The following is a 27,988-nucleotide window of genomic DNA, read 5'->3' on the forward strand; positions in this document are numbered from 1 at the left end:
CCTTATCTTTCCTTGCTGATTCAAGAGTTTGGCTTCAGGCCCAGAGCTGCTGAAGAAAGTGGATTCTTGGTTAGCCCAAAGATTTGGGAATACAGAGAATTGTTTGATTAATTTCTTGGTCCATTGCCTTGTGGGAGCTGGGATCAGCTCAATTTTCTCTCTGATGCTTGTAGATTTTACTGTGAAATGGGAACCTGATATAAATCCCCTTCCTTTCTAGACTAGGTGGGAAAAACACCAATGTATATTCAATATCACTTAACTCCTAACTGCCAGAATTATTTTAAATGGATTCAAACAAAGGTGTTTATGTTCTTTCCGTGATTGATTTTGGCCTCAGAATTTATTCCAGTCTCATTAACATCTGGAAGACAGATTCAAACTGATCTGTTAACAGTCTCATGGCTGTTCAGGTACCAGCATGTCACCTTTTCTCACTGTTCCCCTCATATGATTGTCCTCAGTTAGCAGCTCCCAAACAAGCTGCCATGGCCCATGTGATGACAAGACAACCTGTGCCATGTTTTGGGATTTTATCAGGAGAATTTCTGCCCTGGTTTTTCTGGAGACAAAGCTGATATGCCAGTCAAACCTGCTTTTCCACAGCTGTCTGGGCAACACTCTCTCGTCCCAGGTCTCATTCATATTCGTGTCTTCAGTGCAACGAGGAGAACAAATATTCAGAACCTGTGCCTTTAAGAACAGGTAGTACATCTGAGGGTCATGGGGGAGTGGTAGGGGTTAAGAAGGAGAATGATGGCAGGGGGTAGTGGAGGGATATTTCTCAGGAACAGGGAGGTAGCAGAGTCTATAAGTGAGGAATTTTCCTCCTCTAGGAGGAATGACTGATTTTTTTTAAGTTGTGAAGTATATTACATAAATTATCTCATTTGATCTTCACAAAAACCTTATGAGATTGGGAATATACCTCTTATTGTCTCAGTTTTGCCAACAAAAATTATGACTGATTTGTATACAGGAAAGGAGACAATATCCCCATATTGTCTCTTTTATTTATATATGTGTGTGAGTAGGGAGAACATAGTTCTGGGTCCTGAGGTTGTTAAGAGGATATTATTATAGACATAAGGGAAGCATAAAATGTTGAGGTATAGGGTTAGGGGTGCTGAAGACCCCAAAATACCAACACGCCAGGTCCTGCCAAATGAAGTTGACTCAAGCCTTCTCTCAGCCAAAGAAGAGGAAGGAAGGAGAGTTCTCTTATGGATACAGCTACCAGAATCTTGTTTGGGTGATAAATATGGATTAATGAACCTCAGGGGAGGAGAGGTTACTGAGTGATGGTGGTAAAGGGAGAACCAGTGGAGAGTAAGGATTATTTAAATTCCCCTAGTGAATCAGGGTATGAGTGAAGATGTAACTAGTGCTGGAAAGAGTGGCCAGGGGGGCTGTGTCATCAGGAGGGAGCCACATCTCAGAGAGTACAAGAAGATGGAAGGAGTGAGAAATGACAAGATGAAAGCAAGTTTGTTGTCTATGGAGCAGGCTTTCTAAAGAGCACAGTGGAAGGAGTTGTTAAATATTGAATGGGGGCATTATGGGTTAAGAAGGGGTTGGAGATAGAAACAAGACCAGAGAATGGGGGGGAGTGGGGAAGAGAATGGCACTTGTACAATGACATCAGGGGGTTCAGAATTACTAGGATGGGAAGATCTGATGGGCTGGAAATGAATTCAGATAGTTTGTCATTGTACTCAGGGATCCAGGCTAGAGGATGAACTGGGAGTGGAGAGTGAACAGTGAGTCTGAATCTTCTCATAATGTGGAGGTTACAGCAAAGACTCATCAGTCACTAAGTTGGCTTCAGTATGGAGTTTTTGCAGCGTCCTTGAAATGGTGTGTCACTGAAAAAGGGGGACAGGGTGGTGATAAGTCAAACTAAGGGTGTGCTATAACTGTAGTAGACTAGGAGGTTTGGAGAGTTGATGAAATAACTTATCCAGATTAAGACCCTCACAATTTAGAAGGGGAGTGATATGATCAGATCTGTAATACCATTACAATAATTAGCTTGTTTTTAAGCCTGGCAGTAATGTAATGGCATCTAAGGTCTGTGGCTACCTATTCTATTGTATTAGCAGTTTTGTTTCATATTAAAAGAAGTACACTCACAACCACACCAAGCTTTCAGCTAGGAAAATTCCTAACATTTTAACATTTAGGTAAATGTTTGGTTCTATCCTTTATATTTATATCTATTTCCAGTCAACCCTCTTTGTGGTTGAGGCAAAATCCAGATGACCAGAAACGTTTGGAGCAGTAGATAATAATTAATAGTGTCTATTGATAGCCAGGCACAACCAGGGGAAGCTGGTGAAAAAAACAGACCTTTTCTTGGAAAAGGTCCTCAGGTCCTCAGGCCTGGAGTAGGTGGTTTCAATGGTGGCAATCCTACAGTCTTCTGGTCTGAATATTTGCAAGGCCAATGGCCCTCCTTGCTGATCTCCCTTCTGTCACAGTCCAAGCCTACCTTTTATTTTTCTTTTCACTGTCTACCCCTGAGCAGTCATTTCTTTCCAGCTTGGTTATGAATATTCCCATTTATTCCTTTCCACTGCCAGACCCTTAGGATCTCTCTGATAGCTCTTCATTTATTTTATACAGATTCCTTATCCAAAGCCTTTTATTGATCCAGGTCTTGTTCACAACTAATTCTGATTGGTTAATATAATAAAGAAGTGTTCTTATCTTCTAATTACTTTTTTTTTTTGCCTTTTGGAGGGCAATTGGGGTTAAGTAACTTGCCCAAGGTTACACGGCTAGTTTTTTTGTGTGTGTGTGGGTGTTAAGTGTCTGAGGCCAGAACCGAACTCAGGTTCTCCAGACTTCGGGGCCGGCGCTTTACTCACTTCGCCACCTAGCCACCCTTTTTAATTACTTCTAAAGTAGGGTGGAATTATCAAAGGAATTCCACTCTTATACATGTGTGAGGAAAATTATTTTGGCAGTACTAGAGAGAGAGAGACTGAAGGCAGGGAGATCAAGTAGGAGGCTATTGCAATAATCTCTTCCAGCAACAAGGCTGTACAGTGGGTTGAGCACCAGGACTGGATTCAGGAAGATCCATCTTCCTGAGTTCTAATCTGGCCTCTGACACTTACTAGCCCTGTGGCGTAGGCAAGTCACTTAATGCTGTTTGCCTCAGGTTCCTCATCTGTCAAATGAGCTAGAGAAAGAAATGGCAAACCATTCCAGTATCTTTGCCAAGAAAACCCCAAATGGGTCTACAAAGATTCATACAGGACTGAGCAACAACAAACAACAGGTGGAACCCAGATGGCAGAGTAGAGGCGGAACCCAACTAAACTCTCCCAACATTCCTTTTCCAAACAACTTTAAAATAGCCTCAAAACAAATTTTAGAGCAGCAAAACCAACAGAAGGTTAGAAGGAGACATTTTCCAGCCAAAGACAATTTAAGAAGTCCTCAAGAGAGGTCTACAACACTGGGGTGGAGGTAGGCCTAGAACAGGACAGGAGCACCAGTGGTAGACTTACAGGCAGCCACAGCAGCAGGAGCCCCAGCTTTGTGAACTCTCAGCCTGGAGATATTGGGGAGGGGAAGTTTGGGGGGGATCAGACAACTGGTCAGAAAGAGATAACAGGGACCCTTTGCTGGCACTGGGTAAGACTGATTGACAACTATTGCACATAAGCAGTTCTGGGTCACAGTTTCAGGAAGGAGAGGAATGCTGGTGATCAATCATAAGGAAGGAGGGGCCCTGCTCTCAGTTCTAAGGCAAATAAGAGGGCTAGCACTGGTAGTTACAGGAGAGCAGGGGACCAGAGGAGCACTAGTACTTGTGGCTATAGTGGAGCAGGGGCCCTTCCAGGGTAAAGACTAGGACACAGAAGAGCAATGACCACACCTCTCTTAGGATAACTACCTTAAGAGGCACTGAAAACTTGCAGATCCTCAGAACTAACTTTGAAAATAGAGCATGAAAACCCTTAAAGCTTGGCACAGTATGCCCCTCCCCCCCACATGAGCAGAGCCCAACTTTAACATTAAATTCACAATGAAGAAATAGGCTGAAAAAGTGAGCAAACAACACAAAAAGAGCTTGCCTATAAAAGCTACTACTGTGACAAGGAAGACCAAGACATAAACTTAGATGACAACAATATGACAACAGCTATTTTTTAAAAAGTGTCAAAGAAAAATTCTAATTGGACCCAAGTCTAAAAAGAATTCCTGGAAGGTGTACTCAAAGAAATAAAAGTGGTAGAGAAAAAATGGGAAAAGAAATGAGAGTGATGCAAGAGAATTATGAAGAGAATTAGCAGCTTGGTAAAAGAGGCACCAAAAATACTGAAGAAAATTATTACCTTAAAAAACAAAATTGGTCTAATGGTAAAAGAGGCACAGAAATTCACTGAAGAAAAGAACTCCTTAAAGATTAGAATTGAGCGGGGTGGCCAGGTGGCGCAGTGAGTAAGAGTGCTGGCCCTGGCGTCGGGAGGCCCGGGATTGGTTCGGGCCTCAGATACTTGGCACCCACACAAAATAACTGGCTGTGTAACCTTGAGCAAGTTACTTAATCCCAGTTGCTTTAAAAAAAAAATTAGAATTGAGCAAATGGAAAAAGAGGTACAAAAGCTCACTGAAGAAAATAATTTTTTTTTTTAAGCAATCAGGTTTAAGTAACTTGCTCAAGGTTACATGGCCAGTTATTTCTGGGTGTGGTGCTGAGTGTCTGAGCCGGGGATTCGATCTCCAGGTCATCCTGACACTGGAGCTGGTGCTCTTACTCGCTGTGCTACCTGGCCGCCCCAAAGAAAATAATTTTAAAAAAATTAGAATTGGGCAAATGAAAGTTAGTGACTCCATGAGACTTCAGGAAACAATAAAACAAAATCAAAATAAGAAAAAGAAGGAAATGTGAAATATCTCATCAGAAGAACAACTGACATGGAAAATAGATCAGGACAGATAAATGAAGACTTAATGTACCATCTGAAAACTATGATCAAAACAAGAGTCTAGACCCCATTTTCAAGAAGTTATCAAGGAAAATGGCCAAGATATCCTAGAACCAGAGAGTAAAATAGAAATTGAAAGACTCTACCAGTCACCTCCTGAAAGAGATCCCAAAATGAAAACTCCCAGGAATATTATAGCCAAATTCCAGAGCTCCCAGGTTAAGGAGAAAATATGGCAAGCAGACAGAAACAGTTCAAGTATCATGGACTCACAGTCAGGATCACGCAAGATTTAGCAGCTTCTGTATTAAAAGAGAGGAAGGCTTGGAATATGATATTCTGGAGAGCAAAAGGGTTAGGATTACAATCAAGAATAATCTACCCAGCAAAACTGAATATAATCCTTCAGGTAAAAAAAAATGGATATATAATGAAATAGAGAACTTCTAAGCATTTCTGTTAAAAAAAAAAAAAAGCCAGAACTGAATAGAAAATTTGACGTTCAAACAGAAGACTCAAGAGAAGCATTAAAAGGTAAACATGAAAGAGTAATTATAAGGGACTCAATGTTTACTTTTTACACTCCTATATTGGAAGAGGATACTTGTAACTCTTAAGAACTTTATCATTATTACAGCGGTTAGAATGTGTCTGCATAGACCGATGGCATGGGTATGAGTCAATTATGTTGGGATGATCTAAAAAAAAAAGAATGTAGGGGTGAGAAAGAGGAATGCCCTGGGGCAAGGAGGAAGAAAGAGGTAAAATGGGGCAAATTTTCTCACATAAAGGAGGTACACAGGGAAGAATTTTTATAATGGTGGGCAAAATAGGGGTAGATGGGCAATGCTTGTACTTCAGTCTCAATGAAATTGGTTCAAAAAGGGAAAATGTACACACACACACACACACACACACACACACACACAGAGTTGGGAATAGAAATCTATCTTACCCAATAGGATCCTCTAGTGTTTGCCAAATTTCAAGCACTATATAAATATCAATATTGTCATTATTGTTATTTTATTGCTACTATTGACACTATAGCTCAGTATTAAGAGGGATTATAGAGGATGGGAAGCTTTGATCCCCTAACCCTCATGAAATATCAGCACAGGAATTAACTATGGGCCATTAATACCTAAACTTTCCTTAGCCTCATACTACCAGCAGAGTGCAACATTTATTTCCTTCTTTGATTGAATTGATTTAATTTGGTTCAATTCCACAAGTTTGACTTTATGGGAAAAGGAAGAAAAGAAGGACTTAGTTGTAGAACTTGACCCAAGAAATGATTGCTTAATCAACAATCATTTATTAAGTTCTTGGTGATGTTAGCTGACATACAAAGAAAAAAATGCAGCAGTTAAGCCTTGAAGGAAATTAGGGCTTCTAAGAAGTGGAAGTATCTAGGGAGTGCATTGTAGGCATGGAGGAATAGCTAGTTCAAAGGCATTGAGTTAGGAAGTGCAATGCTGTATATAACGAACATTTGGAAGAGTGAATTTGTTAGTGAGCAGACTGTGTGGAGGGGAGAAAGGTATAGAAACCTGGAAAGGTATATTGGGGAATGATAGTAGCTCCCTCAATAGAAGTAGTGTGGTTTTTTGTTTATTTGTTTTGTTTTTTGCCTTTTGGAGGGCAATTGGGGTTAAGTAACTTGCCCAAGGTTACACAGCTAGTTTTGTGTGTGTGGGTGTTAAGTGTCTGAGGCTGGAACTGAACTCGGGTGCTCCTGACTCTGGGGCTGGCGCTTTACTCACTGCGCCACCTACCCACCCCAAGTAGTGTGGTTTTGATGAGGAATGAGTTCAAAGGAATGGGATCATGTGAAAAGCACTGGAGTTGGGAAGCGAGTAGAATGAGACTATGTAAGTAAAACAATTCACTTTTACCTGATCAGGTTTTCTTTCCATTTTGGACATGTTGTGTTTGAGATGCCTATGAGACATCCTGATGTAGAGATGTCCACCTGATGGGCAAGGTGGATCTCCCTGGAGAGTTCTGTATGTCCAGGAAAACAATTTTCAGGTTATCACAGGTGTCAGTTATGGTTAACAAAGCTAACTTGGTCTGGAAGTGGGTTTTTTTTAAGTTGTGAAGTATATTACATAAATTATCTCATTTGATCTTCACAAAAACATTATGAGATTGGGAATATACCTCTTATTATCTCAGTTTTGCCAACAAAAATGTTGATCTTCAAAGAGTCAATTTATCCATGGTCACATCTCTCCTGGCTTTAAGTTCTAAAAGTGTTTTTTGGAATGAAGAACTAACTGACATGAATGAAACTTAGGAGGCTGTGGACAAACAGCAATGTCCCAAATTCAGAAACATCCTGCTACTTACCCAAACCTGGGAGGGTATTTACACAGAAATTTCCATGGGTACTGTTCCATTTAGAAGACTGGACACTGTCCTAGATGCCATTTTTTAGTACCTAAACTGTAAATCTTGACTTGTATCTGCTAGCATAGCAACTGGTTGGTCCCCAAGTTCTTGAAGAAAGGCAGTACTCTACAAAATAATCAATATAAACAATTTCCTAAACCGAAGATCCCTGGCATTCTAATCCAAACAGCTACTGTCCACCCTGCCTAGAAGGCAGAATTAGTCCCCATCTCATCAGGAATAAAACCAATAATAGCTAGCATTTATATAGGTAGTTTTAAGGTTTGCAAGGTACCTTGCAAGTATTATGTCATTTGATCCTCACTACAACTCTGAGAGATGGATTCTATTGTTATCCCCATTTTACAAATAAGGAATATGATACAGGTAACGCTTAAGTAGCTTGCCCAGAGTCACACAGCTAGCAAGTGTCTTATGTCTGGGGTGGGATCTGAATTCAGATCTCAATCTTATTGCTCTAAAAAGTATTCATATTTTCCATGAGGACTAAAAGGATATGGAAAAACCTAATTGAAAGCAAAATAATGAATTTCTGAAAGTAGATTTCAGGTATAAGTGAGATCTTATTTTCTTTACATCTTTTAGTCCTTTAAAAATGAGGTTCATGGGGTGGCTAGGTGATGCAGTGAATAGGGTACCGGCCCTGGAATCAGGAGGACCTGAGTTCAAATTCAGCCTCAGACACTTAACACTTACTAGCCATGTGACCTTGGGCAAGTCACTTAACCCCAATTGCCCTGCCTTTCCCCCTCCAAAAAAAAAATAATAAGGTTCACTATTGAAGATCATCTATTTCCTTCTTCATCACCTTTGATTCATGTACAGGTAACTTATAGAGATTTTGTAAAAGGAAGAATATGTATATAAGTTGGGAATTATTAATATTCTCTTGTTCTTTTTGACTTTTGGTATTAATAATATCTTAGGTTCTTCTTCCCTCCCCCACTCTACCCCATTCCTTTAGTATTTTCTCTCCTTTAGAGAGATCCTATGATCCCTCAATGCCTTCACATTTGTGTCACCAATACTTCTTTCCTCTACATACACTTGGTCCTCTCTGGCTGCTTTTCCTGTCTTTGCTCTCCTTGGTCATTTTTCTCTCCCTTGTGTATTTGTCTAGGACTGTGATATTAAGTTCAGTGAGGGGTGTGCTGAAGGCAGCTCCGATTGGCTGTCAAGAGCCAATTGTTACATTTTCAGAGTCAGTATTTACACCATGAAAATCTGTAAATGGTACAAATCAGTATTTATTGTTTTATTGATTGTTTAGTCTTAAGAAAGTAATCGAGAAAATGTTAATAATTAAGATTAAACTTGAAAGTGCATTGTTGGTACTTTTTTTTTTTGTCAGAGAGTTCATTGTTAAATATTTACCAGCATACTCCTGAGTTCAGGATTGGTGTTTCCACTGTCCTTGACAATTTGCTAAAAATAACTTTTAAAAATCTTTGTATTTTTCTCCCATTTGTTGTCTTCCATCTGTTTTCTTCCTTGAATACCTTTGTGATGACTTTGTTTAGTTGGATTTCTTGACAAGCTTTCTTTAAACTACTTTTAGCCTTCACTACTTTTCCATTACTTTTTTCTACTTTGAAAAGCTGATACTCAGAAATTGTCCATCTTCCTTTTTTTCATATTGTAGTCTACATGTTGTAGTAATTAGTTAAATTAAACTTCTTAAAATTGATGTCATAAAATTATAATTGGTGTCAGTGATTATGCTGTCAATTTCCCATTTTTGACTGTCAGTGACTTGTTTTTAAAATGAAATTTTATTTTTTCAATCAATGAAAATCTATCTTCTCTTTCCCAACTGACAAAGGAAGAAAAACAAAGACCCTGTATAGTCAAGTTTTGGAGGTGTGGCTCTAAAACCAGCATTCTCTTAGTTCAGCTTCTATTTGAGACAAAATGAGGAACTAGTAAGTCATTGAATCATAGGCAAAAAAAAAAAGAGAGAGATTTACTTTGCTCTCACACAGGAGAGATGTTCAACAAAAGCACACTGGCATTTATAAACTTCCAAACAGCAGATCATTAGGATATGGTGATTTGAGGGGTTGTGCGCACCTGCCAAATCTGAGAGGCCTTGACTCTACTTGGTTGGTAATTTTTATGTCTTTGGATGACCAGGAACCTGGAGAGTGAGGCCAGTTAGGTCACAGAGGCAGATTTGTTCTGAGCTTAACCCATGTAGGCTGAGGATTGTGGAGTGGGAGCAGAGAAGCAGCTATGTCAGGGAAGCCAGGGCCAATTAGAGGAGGCAGCAGGGAGGAAGAAGCTCTGTTTTTTTTTTTTTTTTTAGATAAAGCCTTCCCACATTGTAGGTAGGAGGAAAGAAGTTCCATCAAAGAAACACTGGCCTTATCAAATCAAGCAAAACAAATCCCTGTATGACTGTCCAAAAAAATGTGTCTCAATCTATACTCTGAGTACATCATCTTTTTATCAGGAAGTGAACAATATGTATGAGTCTTTTGGAATGATCAGTCATTGCATTGATCAGAATTCCTACATCTTTCAAAGTTGTGCATAATATTGTTGTTATTGTATATGTTGTTCTTCTGGTTCTGCTCACCTTACTCTGTACCAGTTCCTGCAAGTCATCCTAGGTTTTTCTGAAACCATCACCTTTATCATTTCTTACAGCACAATAGAATTCCATCGCATTGATGTACCATAATTGCAAGTGCACAGGGGTGTGTCCTTAGAGGTTGTTTTGCTTGGGATTAGCCCCTCCCTTAATCTATCCTCTCCCTTGTTTCCCTTTTTTTTTTCTCTCCTTCCTCTCATATTTCCCTATTGAATAAAATGTATTTCTGTTCCCCACTTTGTGTGTGTGTGGTCATCTCTCCTTTGATTTCAAATGAGAATGAGGTTCATGGGTCATTACTCCCTCACCCCATCCCTTCCTCCTAGTTTGTATAGACTTCTACTTGTATATCCTCATTCTGTGATATGAGTCTCCTCATTTTTCCTCCTTTCTTCCCCACTAGTGTATTTATTTTCATCTCCCTTTACATTCTTCTTTTAAGATCATAAAAACATAACAGAATTATGCCCAGACTCCCTAATAAGATTCCTTCTATGACTCCTTTAAGATGATAGGGCTCTGAGGAGAACATTGTAGTCAATAACAGCAACATAGTATGATGATCAGCTATTCTTAACTTGGCTCTTCTCAGCAATACAATGATCCAAGATAATTCCAAAAGACTCATGATGGAGAATGCTATCCACGCCCAGAGAAAGAACTGATGGAATCTGAATGCAAATTGATGCATGCTATTTTTGCTTACTTGATTTTTTCCATGTTTTTTTTTCCTTTTGTTTCTTCTTTCGCAACAGGGACTAAGGCGGAAATATGTTTTACATGATTGCACATGTATAACCTATATCAGATTGCTTGCCATCTTGGAGAGGGGGGAGGAAGGAGGAGGGAGAAAAATTTGGAACTCAAAATCTTATAAAAACTGTTGAAAATTGTCTTACATGTAATTGAGAAAAACAAAATATTATTTACATTAAAAAAATTAAAAACCAAGGTAGAAAATACTATAGAGAACTGGGTACACAGAAGAGTTAAGATTCTCATGTTTTAATATTAAGGAGTTCTCTCTAGTGCCACTGAGTGAGGATTTGCCGCCACAGCCTTTACCGTCCCTGAAGTAATCAAAGTTTTTAATAACATGAAAGTAAGGAAATCTTCTACACAAGAGGAGATAAAAAGAAAGAAAGCAATTCTCTCCTGTTTGAGGGATGACAAATAACAAATAATTGTAGAGGAAGCAAAGCAGATCTTGGTGGGTGACACTGGTGATACTGTAGACGACCCCTATACATCTTTTGTGAAGTTGCTACCTCTGAATGAATACCTGTATGCTTTGTATGATGCCACATATGAGAAAAAAGAATCTAAGGAAGAAGACCTAGTTTTTATATTCTGGAGTCCTGAATGTGAACCTTTAAAAAGCAAGATGATTCATGCTAGTTCTAAAGATGCCATTAAAAAGAAATGTACAGTTATTAAACATGAGTGGCAAGTAAATGGCTTGGGTGATATTAAGGATCATTCAACACTTGGAGAGAAATTGGGAGGCAATGTAGTAGTTTCACTTGAAGGAAGACCTGTGAAGTGCTATCTGGAAGTAATTTCCATTTCTGTAACTCCATCAGTTAGAATAGTGTTAGGTTTTTGTCCCTTACCATACCTTCCCAGAAAACAGAAAGAAATCAGTAATTTAAGCAGCCTACCAGTGAAAATCTTATTCTGCTCGTCATTTCTTTTTGCACAAACATATCATATACTACAGTTTGTTCAGCCATTCCCCGATATATTAGACTGTTTCATCCTGGTAGTTATATGTAGAACCCAAGGAATGCCTTCACATCACATTTTAACCAAAACAAATGGCATTATATGCATCCTTTGCAGGACTAAGATGAATATGGTAGTCAATATGAATAACTTAGAAAACTGCAAAGGGTTAAGCTAATTGAATGCCTTGAAAGTATGATCCCCTGGTCAGATGCTAAACTTTATTCACTATTAGAGTTGCACTTGATTGCAGTTCCTGAAGTTCTTGTGCTTTGTACACCTAACCTGCCTTTAGCACGCCAGTTGTGACATGACAGTGCATATATATACAAATACGTGTGTATATATACACACATATACATATATGTGCATATATATTCATATGTGTAGCTGTGCATTGAAAGCACTTTTATGTGATGAGGTTGTCCCCTTCAAAAAGGAATACCAATTAAGTTATCATAACTGTCATCAAATTATTATTGTACCTTGGTGTTCATTCCTGTTATCTACATATCTTCTTAAATGAAGTAGTTGTTAATGCCTTTTTATTTTCCATTGAATGTACATTACAGGAGTAAGAGTTAAGTGTTTACCATGTGAGTCTTGCAGCACTAAGGATATTTTGAATGATGTTATAATGGCAATTTCTGTATGAAAAGAGCCTTAAATGGAACATTGTTTTTGAGAACAAATTCCCCACCCCCACAAAATTTGGCCACATTGCAATAAAACTTGTGGCTTGTTTAAAAAATATATATATATTAGGGGCGGCCAGGTGGCTCAGCGAGTAAGAACACCGGCTCCAGTGTTGGGATGACCTGGATCAAATCCGGGCTCAGATACTCAGCACCACACCCAGAAATAACTGGCCGTGTAACCTTGAGCAAGTTACTTAACCCCTATTGCTTTAAAAAAAAAAATATATATATATTAAGGAGTTTTTACAAAGAAAAAAAAAGATGATAGAGCTCTGAAAGGACACACATATAATCTTCCCATATTAAAATAGAAACAGTTTATTCTTATTTAGTTCTATATGATTGCTTACTAATGTTTACCTTTGTATGTTTCATTCAACTGCTGTGTTTGCCTTTTAAAGTTTCTATGCGGCTCTGGTCTTTCTATCAAGAATGCTTGGAATTCCTTTATTTCATTAAAAAAAATCCTTTTTATCCTTTGTAGGACTATGCTAAGTTTTGCTGGGTAAGTTACAGATCGTAAGCCTATATCCTTTGCCTTCTAGAATATTATATTCTAGACTCTCTGCTCTTTTATATATTAATGGCTGCTAAATCACCTGTGATTATGACTGTGGCTCTTCAGTACTTGTATTCTTTTTTTCTGGCTGATTGCAGCAATTTTTTTCTTTGATCTAAAAGCTCTGGATTTTGGCTATGATATTCCAGAGAACTATCTTTTCGGGGTTTCTTTCAGGAGGTGACCAACATGTGACCAATTTTCCTTTTGCCATTTGATTCTGAGTGATCTGGTCAGTTTTCTTTTATGGTTTCTTGAAATATGGTATTTATGTTATTTTTTTGGTCATGGCTTTCAGGTAGTCCAGCAATTTTTAAATGATCTTTGCTTGTTCTGTTTTCTAGATCAGTTGTTATGGCTATGAAATGCATTACATTTTCTTTCCTTTTCAAAAAATAATATTTTATTTTCTCCCCAATTATATGTAAAGACAATTTTTATATTCATTTAAAAAAAATTTGAATTCCAAATTATCTCTTTCCCTCCATTACCTCCTCCTTCCTTGAGATAGTAAGCAATTTGATATAGCTTATACATATGTAAAAATGCAAAACATATTTCCACATTAGCAATGTTGTGGAAAAAAGGCAGACATAAAGGAAAAAAAACACAGAAATAAAGAAAGTGAAAAATACTATGCTTCAATCTGCATTCAGACTCCATCAGTTCTTTCTCTGGAGGTGGATAGCATTTTTTATCATGAGTCCTTTGGAATTGTCTTAGATCATTGTATTGCTGAGAATAGTAAAATCATTCACAGTTGATCATTATACAATACTACTCTTACTGTGTACAATGTTCTGGTTCTGCTCACTTTATTTTTTAAATCAATTAGTGAAAATGTTGTTCTGCTCGTCATTTCTTTTTGCACAAACATATCATATACTACAGCTTGTTCAGCCATTCCCCAACTGATGGGCATCGCCTTAATTTCCAATTCTTTGTCACCACACAAAGAACTGCTATAAATGAATATGTTACTTTTCCCCCTATGTTTTCAACCTTTTGACTGTTTTAATGTTTCTAGTTGTCTGATAGAGGCCTTATCTATTTGTTCTATTCTAATTATCAGGGAGTTTGATGCTTTGGTAAGGTTTTTTTTTGTTTTTTTAAAGCAATTGGGGTTAAGTAACTTGACCAAGGTTACAAGGCCAGTTATTTTGTGTGGGTGTTCAGTATCTGAGGCTGGAACCGATCCCAGGTCCTCCCAGTTCTGGGGCCAGCACTTCTTCTCACTGCGCCACCTAGCTGCCCCTTTGGTAAGGTTTTATACTTCTTGTGTCAACCTGTTAATTTTCTTTCCTTTCTCCCATAATTCTCATTTCTTTCCCCATTTTTTCCTCTAGTGTGCCCATTTCATTTATTTTTTTCAAATGCTTTATTAATTTCTAATTTACATCATTCATTTCCACCAGATTTTGAGTTACAAATTTTCTCCCCGTTTTTCCCCTACCCACTGCCCCAAAGTAGCAGTCCCACAGGATATCCCCTCCTCCAATCTGCTCTCTCCCATATTTTCTCCCATACCCCTTTTGACTTTTCCAGTGGATCTCTATGCCCCAGTGCCTGTATATCTTATTTCCCAATTACATGTAAAATAGTATTAATAATAATAATAATATATTTACTTATTTGAGTATTTGGTTTTAAAACTTTGAATTCCAGGTTCATTCCCTTCCTCCCTTGTCATTCACCCTTACTGGGAAGATAAGCAGTTCAATATAGATTGTACATGTGTAGCTAATGCAAAACATTAACATAGTAGATATATTGTAAAAGACTGACTATATTTCCCTCCTTCCTATCCCACCTCCCACTTGTTCTGTTCTCTACTTTGATCCCATCCCTTTTCAAAAGTGGGTGATTCCAACTTCCCTCCCCCCCCAGCCTGCCTTCCCTTCCATCATCCCCCCTCTCATCCCCTTCCCCCCTACTCTCCTGGAGGGTAAGATAGCCTATTTAGTGTGTATTTCATTCCCTCCTCAAGCCAAATTCAATGGGAATAAGGTTGACCCATTCCCTTTTGCCTTCCTATTCTTCCCCTCCATTGTACTAGAAGTAAACAAACAAATTAATTAAAAACAAAACCAAAAAAAATCATGTCTTTCCAGGAATTTGAATTATTTTTAAATGATCTCTCTGTGATCTCTTTCTGGATCAGTTGTTAACATATTTATATAATTTTCTCTCCTTTTTAATCTGTTTATTTTTTCTAATATTTCTCTTTGCCTCAGGCAGCCATTGATTTCTATTGAGATTACAGTATTCTAGTTTTCAAGGAGTTAATTACTTGAGTAAAACTTACCACTTTCTCTCCTAAGTTACTTATTCTCCTTCCAATTATTTCCAACAGAGGTTTTATTTCTTTTTTTCACTTCATTTTTTCCCCCTTAGGGTACTTATGTAATCCTTGTGAAAAATCTGATTTTCCCCATTGATTCTTGCTTATAGTTTTTATGCAGTCAGACTTACAATAATTTTTAAAATTGATCATTGTTTCTTTGATTTGTTCATCTCCCCAGCTTTAGTTCCTAAATTGAAGCTTGGTGCCAGGTGCCAGACTCTGCCCCTTGTTGCATTTTTAGGTGGGGTGGTTGGTCCTCCTTGATGCTACCCTGAGTTCCTATGCTGTTCTCTACCTCCAGAGGTTAGGCCTATCTGTATCTTTGAGGTTGAGAGCACTGGATCTTCAAGTCCCTCTCATCTTAGGACATTGTATTACTGATCTTGGAAACCCTGAATCTTGGCTGTCCTGGTCTAAGTGTTGTGGTATTGAGCTGGACAGCATTTCACTGGTTCACTGCGATCAACATCCATATCCTGGAGCTTTCTCAGGGAGCTCTCAATTTCTGCTGCTTCTCTATACAGAGCTTTGCGAACTACAAGTGTTCTCCTTCAGTTCTTGCTGGCACTCAATTTCAGAGAATTCTCTGATCCCTCGGCTTATAGTTGATTTTTTGTGAGGTTCTGGTGTAGAAGATGTCGTTTACTATAGCTGATCATCAGATTTCTTGATTGTTATTTGGTGTGGGGGTGAACTTTAGAATTTTTCTAGAATTGTAATTTATAGAATTACTGCTGTAGACCAGCCAGTCACTCTGCCGTTCAGCTGTTCAGGCTGTTATACTGATAGGATAGCAAAGACCTCTTAATTGACACAAATAGGGCCCTTTTCTCAATCCTTATCCTTTTTGGCATCTCTTCAGCCTTTGACTCTTTTGTTCACATGCTTCTCATGAATACTTTCTATTCTTACTTTTTTATCTTCATTCTCTTCATATCTGCCTGACCATTCCTTCTCACTCTTCTTTGCTGGATCTTTACCAAAGTCATGCCCACAAACCATAAAACTATCTTGGTGTCCTCTAAGGTCTGTCCTAAGCTCTATTCTCTTCTCTTTCTATAGTTTTGCTATTGGTTTTAATTATAATCTTTGTAAAAATGATTTTCAGATCCAAATTGCCAGTGCTAGTTTCTATCCTGAAATCCAGTCTCCCATCACCAACTACTTTTTGAGCTTCTTGAACCAGATGTTCTATAGATTCAAAGTGACTAAAGAAGAAATCATTATCTCCTCCTCCTCCTCCTCACCAGCCACTAAAACTTCCCTTTGTCAACTTTGCTGTTCCTGTCAAGAGTGCCAGACTTGCACATTCACTGGCATGTATGCCACATGTCCAATAGTTGATGTCTTGTCATTTCTGCCTTCATAATGTCTCCCTTATATGTCTCCTGAGCTCCACGGACAAAGTTATCTCATACCCAGGCTATTGCCTTGGCATTTTGGTTGGTCTCCCTGCCTCAAATCTCTCCCCATTCTAATTCATCATTCATTCAGCTGCCAGTGGTTTTACTAAACTGTGGGTCTGAACAAGTCACCCCCTCCCCCCAAACATGCTATACAATAAATTCCAGTGACTCCCTTATTATTTCCAGTATTGAATATTTGCTTGGCATTTAAAGCCATTCACAATCTTGCCCCTTCCTACCTTTCTAGTCTTCTTACACTTTATTCCTCACCATTACTGTACAATTCAGCACCTTCTTGCTACTCCTCAAATGTGACTCTCCTTAGGTACCTTTTCACTGACTCCTCCATGCTTGAAATATTTTCCCTTCTCATCTAAGCAATTGATATCTTCCCTCTGAGATTACCTTCTATTCACACTGAATAAATTTTGGATGTACAATTTTTCCATGTTGTTGGACCCCCATTAGAATTGAGTTCCTTGAGGTCAAGAAACATAGTTTTCCTATCTTTGTATCTTTGCATAGTGTCTGACATATGGTAAGTTTGCTGACTGACTTGTTGACTGGTAATTAACTCTGGCAATTAAAAGTAGAGCTGTGGAGAGGAGTAGGCCCCAACAGTTCAACTAAGAAATCCAGCAGAAACATTTCTCATATCTCTTCTTAGGGACCAAGTTTGTTCTTTATACTTTTGCAACACTCACTTTTGTGATTATTCATTCAATTTACATTTTTGCCATAGCTGTGTGTGTTATTTTCCTGCCTTTTCTTACTTCACATTGCATCAGTTCATGTGGATCCTTCCATGCTTCTCTCTATGTTCATCACATTTGTCATTTCTTATAGCAAAATAATCTTCCGTTGGATTTATGTATCACAACTTGTTTAGCCATTCAGATGTTTCTAACACATCTCATCTCATAGAATTTGCTAGATTCTGTTTCAGTAATGAAAAACAGGAAGATTACTGGTTTTGTAAGCCACTAAAGGAAAGATCTGTACTAAAGAACAGTACTCCTTTAGTAAAAGCAACCTGGAAAAGTTGCTTAAATGCAGTGACAACTTTGAATGGAATAAAAGTATTCTGGGATAAGGTTACAGAGATAGCACCATAAATCAACTTCATTCACAGAAGTAAGCTATTTGCAGTAGAGAAGTTGAGGCTAGAAGTACACAGAGTGCTACAGGATGTTTTCAATGTGGTTAGTTTTACAGAAAAAAAAACAAACCCAAGTCCTTTCAATAATAGAATCTTTTCAATACTTTGCAGTGAGATAGGGAGTGACATTCAGCTTTTGTATCACATAGAGATTTGCTGATTATCTCCTGGGAAAGTACTTAGAAGTTTTAAAGAACTTAAAGATAAGTATCATGATTTAGTAAGTACAGCTAACAAAGTTACTTTTCCCAGAGGTATGTAGATCCACATATCTCTGTCAGTTATCTTTTTAAACTATGATAGTCACTAAAATCAAGCAACTAAAATGAACTTGAAATCAACGCTCCAAATTTCCATGTTGCATAAAGCATTAAAACCAAGATTTTCAAAACTCATGAAGCATGTCCAAATGCATTGCACCACTAATAAACATCATTAAAAATATTTCATCTTTGTCTTTAAAATATATATTTTGGTTTATATTTTATAACTCACATAACCATTATATAAACACTATGCATAATTTATAAATAAGTAAATATAACTTAAATTTATAAAAAATTAATATGTATATACTAGAGGTGCCTTATGAACTCTTTTTACTGATAGGGGTGAGCAATCAAAAAAGTTTGCAAATACTGGTATAGAGGATGGATTGAAGAGAGGAGAGACTTGATTCAGGAAGACTAATTAGGAGGCTGTTGAAGTAATCCAGAATAAAAGATGATGAGGGCCTGAATTAGGATAGTGGCTATGTGAGTGGAGAGAGGGGAATGGATGTGTGCCTTTTGAAAAAAGGGAATTGATAGGACTTAGCGACTGATTAGATGTGAAAGATGAGTGAGAGTCTAATTGAGTTTATAAACCTGAATGACTGGGAAGAATGATGGTTTTCTCTGTAGAAAGAGGGAAGTTACTAAGCCTGATGGATCTAGAAAGCAAGGCAATGAGTTCAGTGATATTGAGTTTGAGATGCCTATGGGGCATCCAGGTAGAAATGTCAAGCAGGTAGTTGAACATATGTGGGCCTAGAATTCAGGAGAGAGATGAGGGCCTGTTGGATATTTATGTTTTGTAGTCATCTACATAGAGATGATCATTGGACACATGAGATCTGATAAGATGACCAAGAGAGAGTAGGGAAAGAAGAGGAGAGGGCCTAGGACAGGGCCTTGGGGTTTACACCTGTAGAGAGATAGAGAGAGGGAGAGAGAGAAAGGTGATACTGCCACAAAGGTGACTGAAAAGGAAGAGAATCAAAACAGCATCAAAAAAAGCCACTATGTATTTGTGAAACAGCTTTTATAATATAAATATATTGATAGAGTGTGTATCTGTGTGGCTTGTATGTATTACCTGAGCACCAGCTGAGCTAAGTGTGGAGAGGCTCAGCCCCAGACTAGCTGTGAGGTGAATATTCTGGTCACAGCAAACTTTACATACTATTTTTCAAGGGAAAGAGATTACAACCTCTTTCCTCCCTCTTAAATTGCCCTGCCTTCCACTTAAGCAAGCAGAAGTGATCATCAGTCAGCAATCTTCTGATGCAAACCAATTGCCATAAATAGATTTCACACTTCAAAAACTCTTAACATCTTCCAACCTTCCTGTTTCTTGTTTTCTCTTACTCTGCTAGATGCAGGCACTGGCATGTGTCTTATGTCTTCAGTGTGCCATATTGCTGACTCTATGGTTAAATTCCTCACGTGAATAATTGTATGTTAATAGAATTTAGAAGCTGGAAAGGAATTTAGATCACTTCTAGGTGCAGAATTTTATTGATGGGGAATCTGAGACTCAAAAAAATGATACCAAGATACCAGAAGACTGTTGACCCCTCAGCTATTAATTGTACCCCATAATTCACAGCTTTCCTGAAAAGTTTTAAAGAAAATTCATCTGATATTTCTGTAGTCATAACATGCAAGGAAATGTCAATGAGTCCAAAAATTTTTCAATTTATTTCCTGGTTAGGGTTTTTTTTTCCCTTATGCTTTAAAGTTCTGTGGCTACTGGACTTTGAGACTTGGGCTTTAAAGTTCTGTGGCTACTGGACTTTGAGACTTGGAGAAAGTCCCAAGAACTGAAAAATCTGTGTCAGTTCACCACAGTATCACAGAAGATTCCTGGTGCTCTAGCATTCATTCTCCCACCACTATCCTACACTGAGCAGTTTGTCAGGGGAAAAAATTCAACAGCCCCAGTTACGAAGCTGCTTCTACTCCTTTACTGGGGAGAGAGCAGCCTCTGCTGTTCTAGCGGAAGGGACGTTGTACTACATCCCTCTGCAAGGAGCTGCTGCTTGGATGAATCTGAACTTTTGCCAGGTGAGTGCCTCTCAAAGATTCAGGACACTTGGACAAACTACATGGGGTCAGGAAGGAGGGAATGTTCTCCAGACAATTTATTTCCCATTTCTCCTAAATAGTGTTATAGGATTTAGAAATGCCGGGGCATTTAGATATCATCTTGTCCAACTCTTATTTGATAGGTGAGGAAAATGAGGTTCAGAGAGACTGTGTCTTGCCCAGGGTTGCATAAGTCAGTCACAATCAGTCAAGAAGTGTAAATTAAGTTCTTACTCTGTGCCAGGCATTGTGTCAAGCACTGAATATAAAAACAGACCCTTTCCTCAAGGAGCTTATATTTTAGTGGGGAAGGCAATATGCAAACAATTAGATATATACAAGGTATATACAGATTGGATGGAAGGTAATCTCAGAAGGGAAGATACTAGCAGCTAGGGTGAATGAAAAGGACTCTGCAGAAGGTAGGATTTGACCTCATTCTTGATGAAAGCCAGGAAATTTAATAGTGAAAGTGAGGAGGATATGTATTCCAGGTTTTGGTAACAGCAATTACTAAGGTACTAAGATAGGAGAAGGAGTGTCCTGTGTGACAGAGATGAGTCTAAATGCTGAATTCAGAGAAGGGAGTAAAGAATAAGAAGATTGGAAAGGTAGGAAGCGGACAGGTTATGAAGAACTCTAAATGTCAAATAGAGGACTTTATATTTGATCCTGAAAGTAATAGGGAGCCACTGGAGTTTATTGAGTTGGGAATATATATGTATTGATTCATAAAAACATTGCTTTTTTTGATGTAGTGATTTTTAAATAAAAATAGTTGGTTAGTAGATCAGTAGATTCCATAGAACCAGAAAGTGCTATGGATTACCTATTTGCCCTATCTATTTCTACTTATCTTCTCTATACCACCAAAATCACTATAATTAATTAGAATAATGATGACAGGCCAGTGGAGGGGATGATTAAATAAAATGGAGATGATTAATTCAGGCCAGAAACAAAAGTAGAAAACAAAAGTCTTATTATCAACATCAACATGAATGTCAACATTAACTATTAATTAATATTAATTAATTAATTAGATATCAGCATTAATGTAATAATAGATGCACTATTTATTTGATTGCTTTTTGTTGCTAAACTTCTTGGGAGAGAGGTATTGCAGTGTGTCTTCAATCTATGTCAAGGTGCAGCTGGCAGAGAGAGGAGTATAAATTATAGATTCTAAGAAGTGGGGAGGGAATTATTAAATTCAAGCCAGGGGCTTTGGCTGGGGTTCAGTCCATACAAGGTCAGGAGGATTAGACTAGGATTGGCAAACAGTTCTCTAGGGGGTGGGTCAAGAGACTGGGGAACATAGAATTGAATGAGAGTCTGGAGCCACAATAGAGGAGGCACAATAGACAAAGCTCAAGGGTTACTAGAAACAATGTGCTTTTCTTTTCTGAATTTAAAGGAATACAAAATAAAATGAACCTTTGTCTTGTACAAAGTAGAACACAGAAAGAGGATTGCCAAGAAGTCATAAATTTCTCTTATGTATAACTTGCTTTTGGTGTATATAATAACTTTGACATGTAACTTTCAAAGCTGTCCTGCTTGTCTGTGCTTACTTTTGGCTTTCCTTCTCTTCCTTTTTGTGGTTTTAAGGGAAAAAAAACTCAAGTGACTCTCTTTTCTTTTGCTATTTTTGTAATTTATCACTAGTTCTCCTCTTCTTTTCACCTTTCCCCCAGATTGAAAGAAAAGAAAATAGTCAATCAAAACAAATTTCCACATTGGCATTTTTTCTGCACCTTGAGTCCACCAGTTCTTTCTCAGATGAGTAACATAGGTGGTTGGAAACCATGTACTTTCCAAGCCTACTTAGGCCACGAAGCAGCATTGTTGCAGCTCAGGTGGTATTACACCAGAGAGGATTACAGAATTGGATGAGAGATTATATTAATTTCATGAACTCTGTTGTAGGTCAGACCTAAGTCAGACTTATCTGGTAGTTCAGATTCTAGATTGGAATGAAATAAGACACTGGTAGCCCATCTAGAAGTTAATAAAAGATTTTCTGAGCAATAGCATGGGAGAATCCTCAGCCAGCATACAGTACTGGCTCCAGTAGTCTCTCTCATCTCCATACGAAAACAGATCTGAACAGAAGGGCAGGGTGTGGACTCACACAGGGCAATGGGACATTCTGGTGAGTATGAAGGGCACAATATCCTTATGGGCTGTCTTCCTTTATGCCCTTGGGTGGCCCAGAAACCTTGTCAGTGGCTTAAATCTTTTTTTTCTTTTTTAAAGCAATTGGGGTTAAGTAACTTGCTCAAGGTTACACAGCCAGTTATTTCTGGGTGTGGTGCTAAGTATCTGAGCCTGGATTTGATCCAGGTCATCCCAACACTGGAGCCGGTGTTCTTACTCGCTGAGCCACCTGGTGGCCCCTAGTGGCTTAAATCTTAATGCCCTGGGCCAAGTAAGTCTTTTTTTTTTTTTAGTAGTACATTTTTTTTTGGTAGTAATGAATAATTCTGTAGTAATGTTAATGAACTTGAAACATCTCTTTCTGCAGCTACTCCTCATTGGGTGGCTACTATTTTTAGGTTCAAAGGGTACCCTGTGAGTACACACTCCTAACACTATAGCACAATATCCCCCTACTATTTTGCTTCCCATTAGTAGTCAGCTAGCAGACACAATTGAGTCTTATCAAAGGCATTTACTAAGGTGGCATGGTAACAAAACATTCCCTGACATAAATCTGACTCTCCCACATATACAGTGTTCATTGGAATACCATATTTCACTGCATAATTGTCACAACTGCATAATCATCACACACTGTTTTTTCAGTCCAAAAATTGGTTTATAACCTTTGACTGCGTAATTGTCGCATGGTATAATTCTGTTTGCCATGCCACTTAAAAGGTAAATAGAGCAGCAATGTATCCACCAGTGGCATATGGATACACATTTATCTCTTGTTCATTGTGAACTGTAAGCCTAAAATTCTCAGCCCACTTACATTGTCAGTATATTTCAGAAAGTCGACTTGTGTGATTTGTTTAGAGTACTGCAGTACTAACAGTATTGTCACTCAACCCAATGAAGAGCCAAAGGCTCAAGGGGAATTGGGAGCTGGGGTGGGGAGCAGGCAAAGCTGTCATGAATAAGCCACATGATATGGTAAGACTTGCATCTTCCCTGGCTAGCTAAACTGTACAGTTTGTCTGCCAGTGATACATTAATGTGTATCATTTCCTTCTGATTATGAGTAAATATAAAAACTATTCTGTGGGCTTCAAGCTGAAGGTGATTGTAGTCACTGAACAGCATGGAAATAGCTGTGGAAAGACAGTTTTCAGTGAGTAAAAACTGGTGTGAGACTGGCAGAAACTAAAAGACAAATAATAGCACAATTTTTAAAAAATTTCATATAATGGTCACACTCACTTTTTGGCAAAAAAAAAATTTTGGCATAAAAATCTGCAATGATTATGCAGTGAAATAAGGTAGTAGGCATAAACTTAGAGCACAATAGTAGTGATGAGGGAATGACAATAGGTTATACAGGAACTCTTATCAATGACCAGAGTCCCAGAATTTGGAGTCTGGAAGGAATTCAGTAGGCCCAAGCAATCTTGGAGTCAGGATTGAAAAAGTTTATTGTTATTCTTTACAGTGGGCAGGGGTTCTTAGGGAACCTGCAAACTTAAAGAAGTCATAGGTATAGTTTTTAAGGAGTCAGGACAGAAAATCAGGTGTCAATTATGCTAACTAGATAGGTAAGGGTGGGATTAGGGAGGAGTTAAGGAGTGGTCAGTGCTTAAAGGAACATGCACTTTTAATATCAACCACGAAGGTGTATTGCCCATAATTCACTGGGAAATAACCCAAGGGGGGGGGCTACCTGGAGGTGTGGTTTTAGGCTTGAAACGTCACTAAGTCAGCTAGCAGTCAGGGCTGACTGAGAAGTGCCTAATATGACACCCATCAGTGTCATGTTTGACAAGATGGATGTTGGGAACCAAGGCTAACTGAGACTCACTACGTGTATAATTGTCTAAGGAGTTAACCTATAGATAGTGCATTGAAGGATTCATAGGTGCAGCTGGCCACTATACTAAGGGGAGATAACATTTGCCTAAGCTAAAATGTTTATAGAAGGTTTAGTGAAGGATTCATTGGTGTAGCTTGTTATTGTTCCAAGCAGAAATAAACAGTTCATGAATTGTTGCAGGGCAGAGTGCTGGCAGGGGGAAGGGGCAGAGTTAATGCTCTGAGACTGGTGGGGGGGGGGCGGAGGGTGGGAAATGTGATTTTACAGACTGGTTTTACAAATTGATTTTACAAACCGATGTTACAAACTGATATTACAAACATAGATCCCAAGCACCCCATCAGTAGTGAGACATTCATCTAGGGAACCCAAGTGGCCAAAGCAACTGACAATTCCATAACGTCAGGGTCTCAATGTTCTTTCTTTACTGATAGAATCCTCACAAAACTTCATATTGCCAGGACTAACTTTCCTTTTTTTTTTGGAGGGGGAAGGCAGGTCAATTGGGGTTAAGTGACTTGCCCAAGGTCACATGGCTAGTAAGTGTGTCAAGTGTCTGAGGCCGGATTTGAACTCAGGTCCTCCTGACTCCAGGGCCTGTGCTCTATTCACTGTGCCACCTAGCCCCACCTCCCCCCAGCTAACTGTTTCTTGGGTCCATAGCTGACTCTCTTCTTTGCTGCCAGAGGTTACCCTTCTTGAAGCCATTTCCCACCTAGAGTGATTGCCATTCTTTATCTGTCTATCTGGAGTATGCATCTCTGTTGCCTCAACTGTGCCTTAAACTCTTTTTAACTGATTTTCCAACTGTAGTATGGGATATCTTCCTTGGAGTGAGTAGCTTTGTTATTAGATGCCATGACAGAAGGAAATCTAGGAGAAAAAAAGTACATTCCTTCCTCTTTTCCCAAGAAGTGAAGAGATGGGTTCTTCCCTCACTTCTGGTTTCTGCTTCACTATCTCTATCTGTAACTGTTGACTGACTTAGGGCTGACCTGACTTTCTTTGTCACCTGGACGTGTGGCCAATGTAACTCTCTTCTGACTCAATCATAATAAGATGTACATCAAAGCCCTATTATCTGTGATTGTATCCTGTGGTTACATCAACTAAACAGGGAGGAAGGGGGAAGATAGCAAATCTTTCTCCCTTACATATTAGAGTCTCCATTTTACAGATGAAACTGAGGCTCATTAATGGGTTAAGTGACTTGTCCACAGTCATATGGTGATTAAGTGGTAGAAGGGGTATTCAGTTCAATTCCATTTCTGATAGTCATTTATTTGTTCTTTAAGCTCTTTAGAGGAGATTATACAATCTCCTTAAATAATCTTTCCCAAAGCCTAACAATGATAATTCATATTTATGTAGTACTATGAGGTTTTCAAAGTATTTCTCCCATAACAACTGATTGATACAGGTAGTGTGAAAGATATAATTTGTATTGTAAAGCTGAGGAAACTGAGGTTGTGATATAAAATGACTTTTCCATAGTCACATAGCTAGTAAAGGTTAGAATCAGGTTTTGAGTTGCAATCTGACTCTAGATCTAGTTAGCTTTCTACTATGCTACAGTGTCTTCCAATAACAGAGAATCTAGTTTTCTAGATTGTCCCTGGGAAAGAAAACAGGAAAAATATAATTATCACTACTTTCTTTTTTTTTTTAATCCAAAATTCATTATCATAGGAAACAATATGTTGTCTATAACTTAAAGTCTTAAAGAAAGGATTCTGAACCTTTTTTGTGTCATGAACTCCTTTTGAAGTCACGTGGAATCTATGAACCCTTTCTCATAAAATAAAATAAAGTAAAATAAGATACAGAGGATTACAAAGGAAACTAGTTACACTGAAATATAGTTATCAAAATATTTTACAAAATGAGTTCATAGATCCCAGATAAGAATTCCTGTCTTAAGAGTTGCCAGGGATACAAGGAGGCCCCTGTGAACCTGTCAGAGGCAGAACTTGAACCCAGGTCCCCAGGTCTTCCTAACTGGAAAATTGTCCTGCTATTTACTAGACCATACTGGTTCTCATCCTTATTAGACAAACGAGAGTTGCTGAATAGTCACAAACAAAAAAAAAGTCCAATGTTTATCCATCAATCCTTGAACCAGTTTTTTGTGCACTGACTGGACATTCCAGGGAAGGAGAAAATAACTAATTTAAGTGGGAAAACTCAAACCAATCTGACCATCCATATAGTTTTGCTTTTGTGGAGATCAGTAAAGAAGGCATGGGACTCTTGATGCTACTTTTGAGTTACATTTGTTTTTAGAGAAGGATGCACAGTCTAATGCTAACAAATGGTCAAAAATTCTTTCAAGTGTTCTAAGGGTTCTAATACTGAATTGAGTACTGACTTACTCAAGTGGTTCCAACAGGATGTTTTTAATGTCATGTTCAGTTGACACCACTTGAAATCTTTTTGATTCTTTACTAGGACTTTGTCTTCTGAAACATAGTCCTTCAGTTTTTATTTTGCTTATAACTCCTCATCAGTAATAAGGTGTGGTTATTAATTATCCACATAATGATACTATACCATACCATTATTGGTATAAGAAAATATCAGATAAATAAGCATATAGAGAAAGTGTAATCACAGACTCTAGCTTTGTCCAATGTGAGAAATTAGTTGTAGAGATTTCCTTGATTCTGGGTCCCTCTATGAGACACTCAAGTCTAGACTCTTTCTGGCTTAGGTCCTTTTCTGACAGGCTATTTGCAAGGAGAATTTTCTTAATTCCATCCTATTTTTACTCTAAGTCCAAACCAAACTTCCCTCAGATTTCCTTTGTCACCCAAGACAGCAGGTTCCTTCTTATTCATGTGATCTTTTTCCTCATCAACATATTTCCCACTTAAGTGGAATGACTTTCCAAGCATGATTCTCTGGGGACTGTAAGACACCATCCTATACTAATCCGTAGCTCTGGCAAAAGACTTCTCTAACTTCTAATTTCTCACTAATATTCTCACTCTCCTAATTTCTCATGTTGCCTGTGCAACAGTGGGGCTCCACTCATCATCCCAGGATAGTAGAATTTTTTTTTTTTTTGCTTTTTTGTAGAGCAGGGCAATTGGGGTCAAGTGACTTGCCCACAGTTACATGGCTAGTAAGTGTTAAGTGTCTGAAGCTGGATTTGAACTCAGGTCCTCCTGACTCCAGGGCTGGTGCTCTTTTCACTGTGCCACTTAACCACCCCTAAGTAGGAATTTTTAACAGGGATTGTTTGTCTCCTTGAATCAATCAAAGTCATCATGTCTGAGAGTCAATGAGTTCCTAAAGGCCATGTATAAAAGGAAGAAGCTATGGCAAAACTAGATAAGAGGTAAGCAGAGAAAAAAGAGCAGGGTCATACAGAGCTGAGACAAAAAGACCTCAGCATCCAGTGCAAGAAAAGGCAGAAGGTAGGACCTAGTTGTGGCAGAAAATTGAAGAGGGTCATTAGCTTTATAGGCATCTTAGTTCAGAAAACTAGGGCCGATACCACCACTGCACCTATTAACTCAAGAAATGAGAGTAGTCTCAAGAGAAGGTCTACTCTTTCCCCAATTTCCCCTCCTGGTGCCTGTCTGTAAGTAGAGACTATAATCAATCTGTGGATTAATTACCAAAATGTTTCTAATAAACTGAATTTTGATTCAGTTACAGAGAAACAAGGACTTAACTAAATATAAAAATAAATATAAACTAAGGAAGAGAGCCAAACCTTTCCCTAAATGTTAGGGATATTCCTAACTAGGGGCTAGGAGCAATTGTGATTGAGCT

At 38.4% G+C, this 27,988-nt stretch overlaps 1 protein-coding gene and 1 pseudogene across 3 annotated transcripts in view; both read left to right on the forward strand.

The window, feature by feature from the left end:
- Positions 1 to 412: 412 nt before the first annotated feature.
- The window catches only part of CARD14 (caspase recruitment domain family member 14), a 94,461-nt gene continuing 66,885 nt past the window's right edge, over positions 413 to 27,988 (forward strand). For 2 of the 3 annotated variants that reach the window (XM_069076095.1, XM_069076096.1), the window contains exon 1: positions 415 to 705. The gene's annotated coding sequence lies outside the window, so the exon portion shown is untranslated. Of the gene's footprint in view, positions 706 to 27,988 lie in introns of all 3 variants that reach the window. The other variant, XM_069076097.1, reaches the window with a different exon arrangement.
- LOC138152242 (cofilin-2 pseudogene) lies at positions 9,672 to 12,385 on the forward strand (annotated as a pseudogene).

The sequence above is a fragment of the Petaurus breviceps genome, unplaced genomic scaffold (genome assembly GCF_028583685.1).
Source record: "Petaurus breviceps papuanus isolate PSGF00001 unplaced genomic scaffold, PetGlider_PUasm1.0 90925, whole genome shotgun sequence".
NCBI lineage: Eukaryota > Metazoa > Chordata > Mammalia > Diprotodontia > Petauridae > Petaurus > Petaurus breviceps.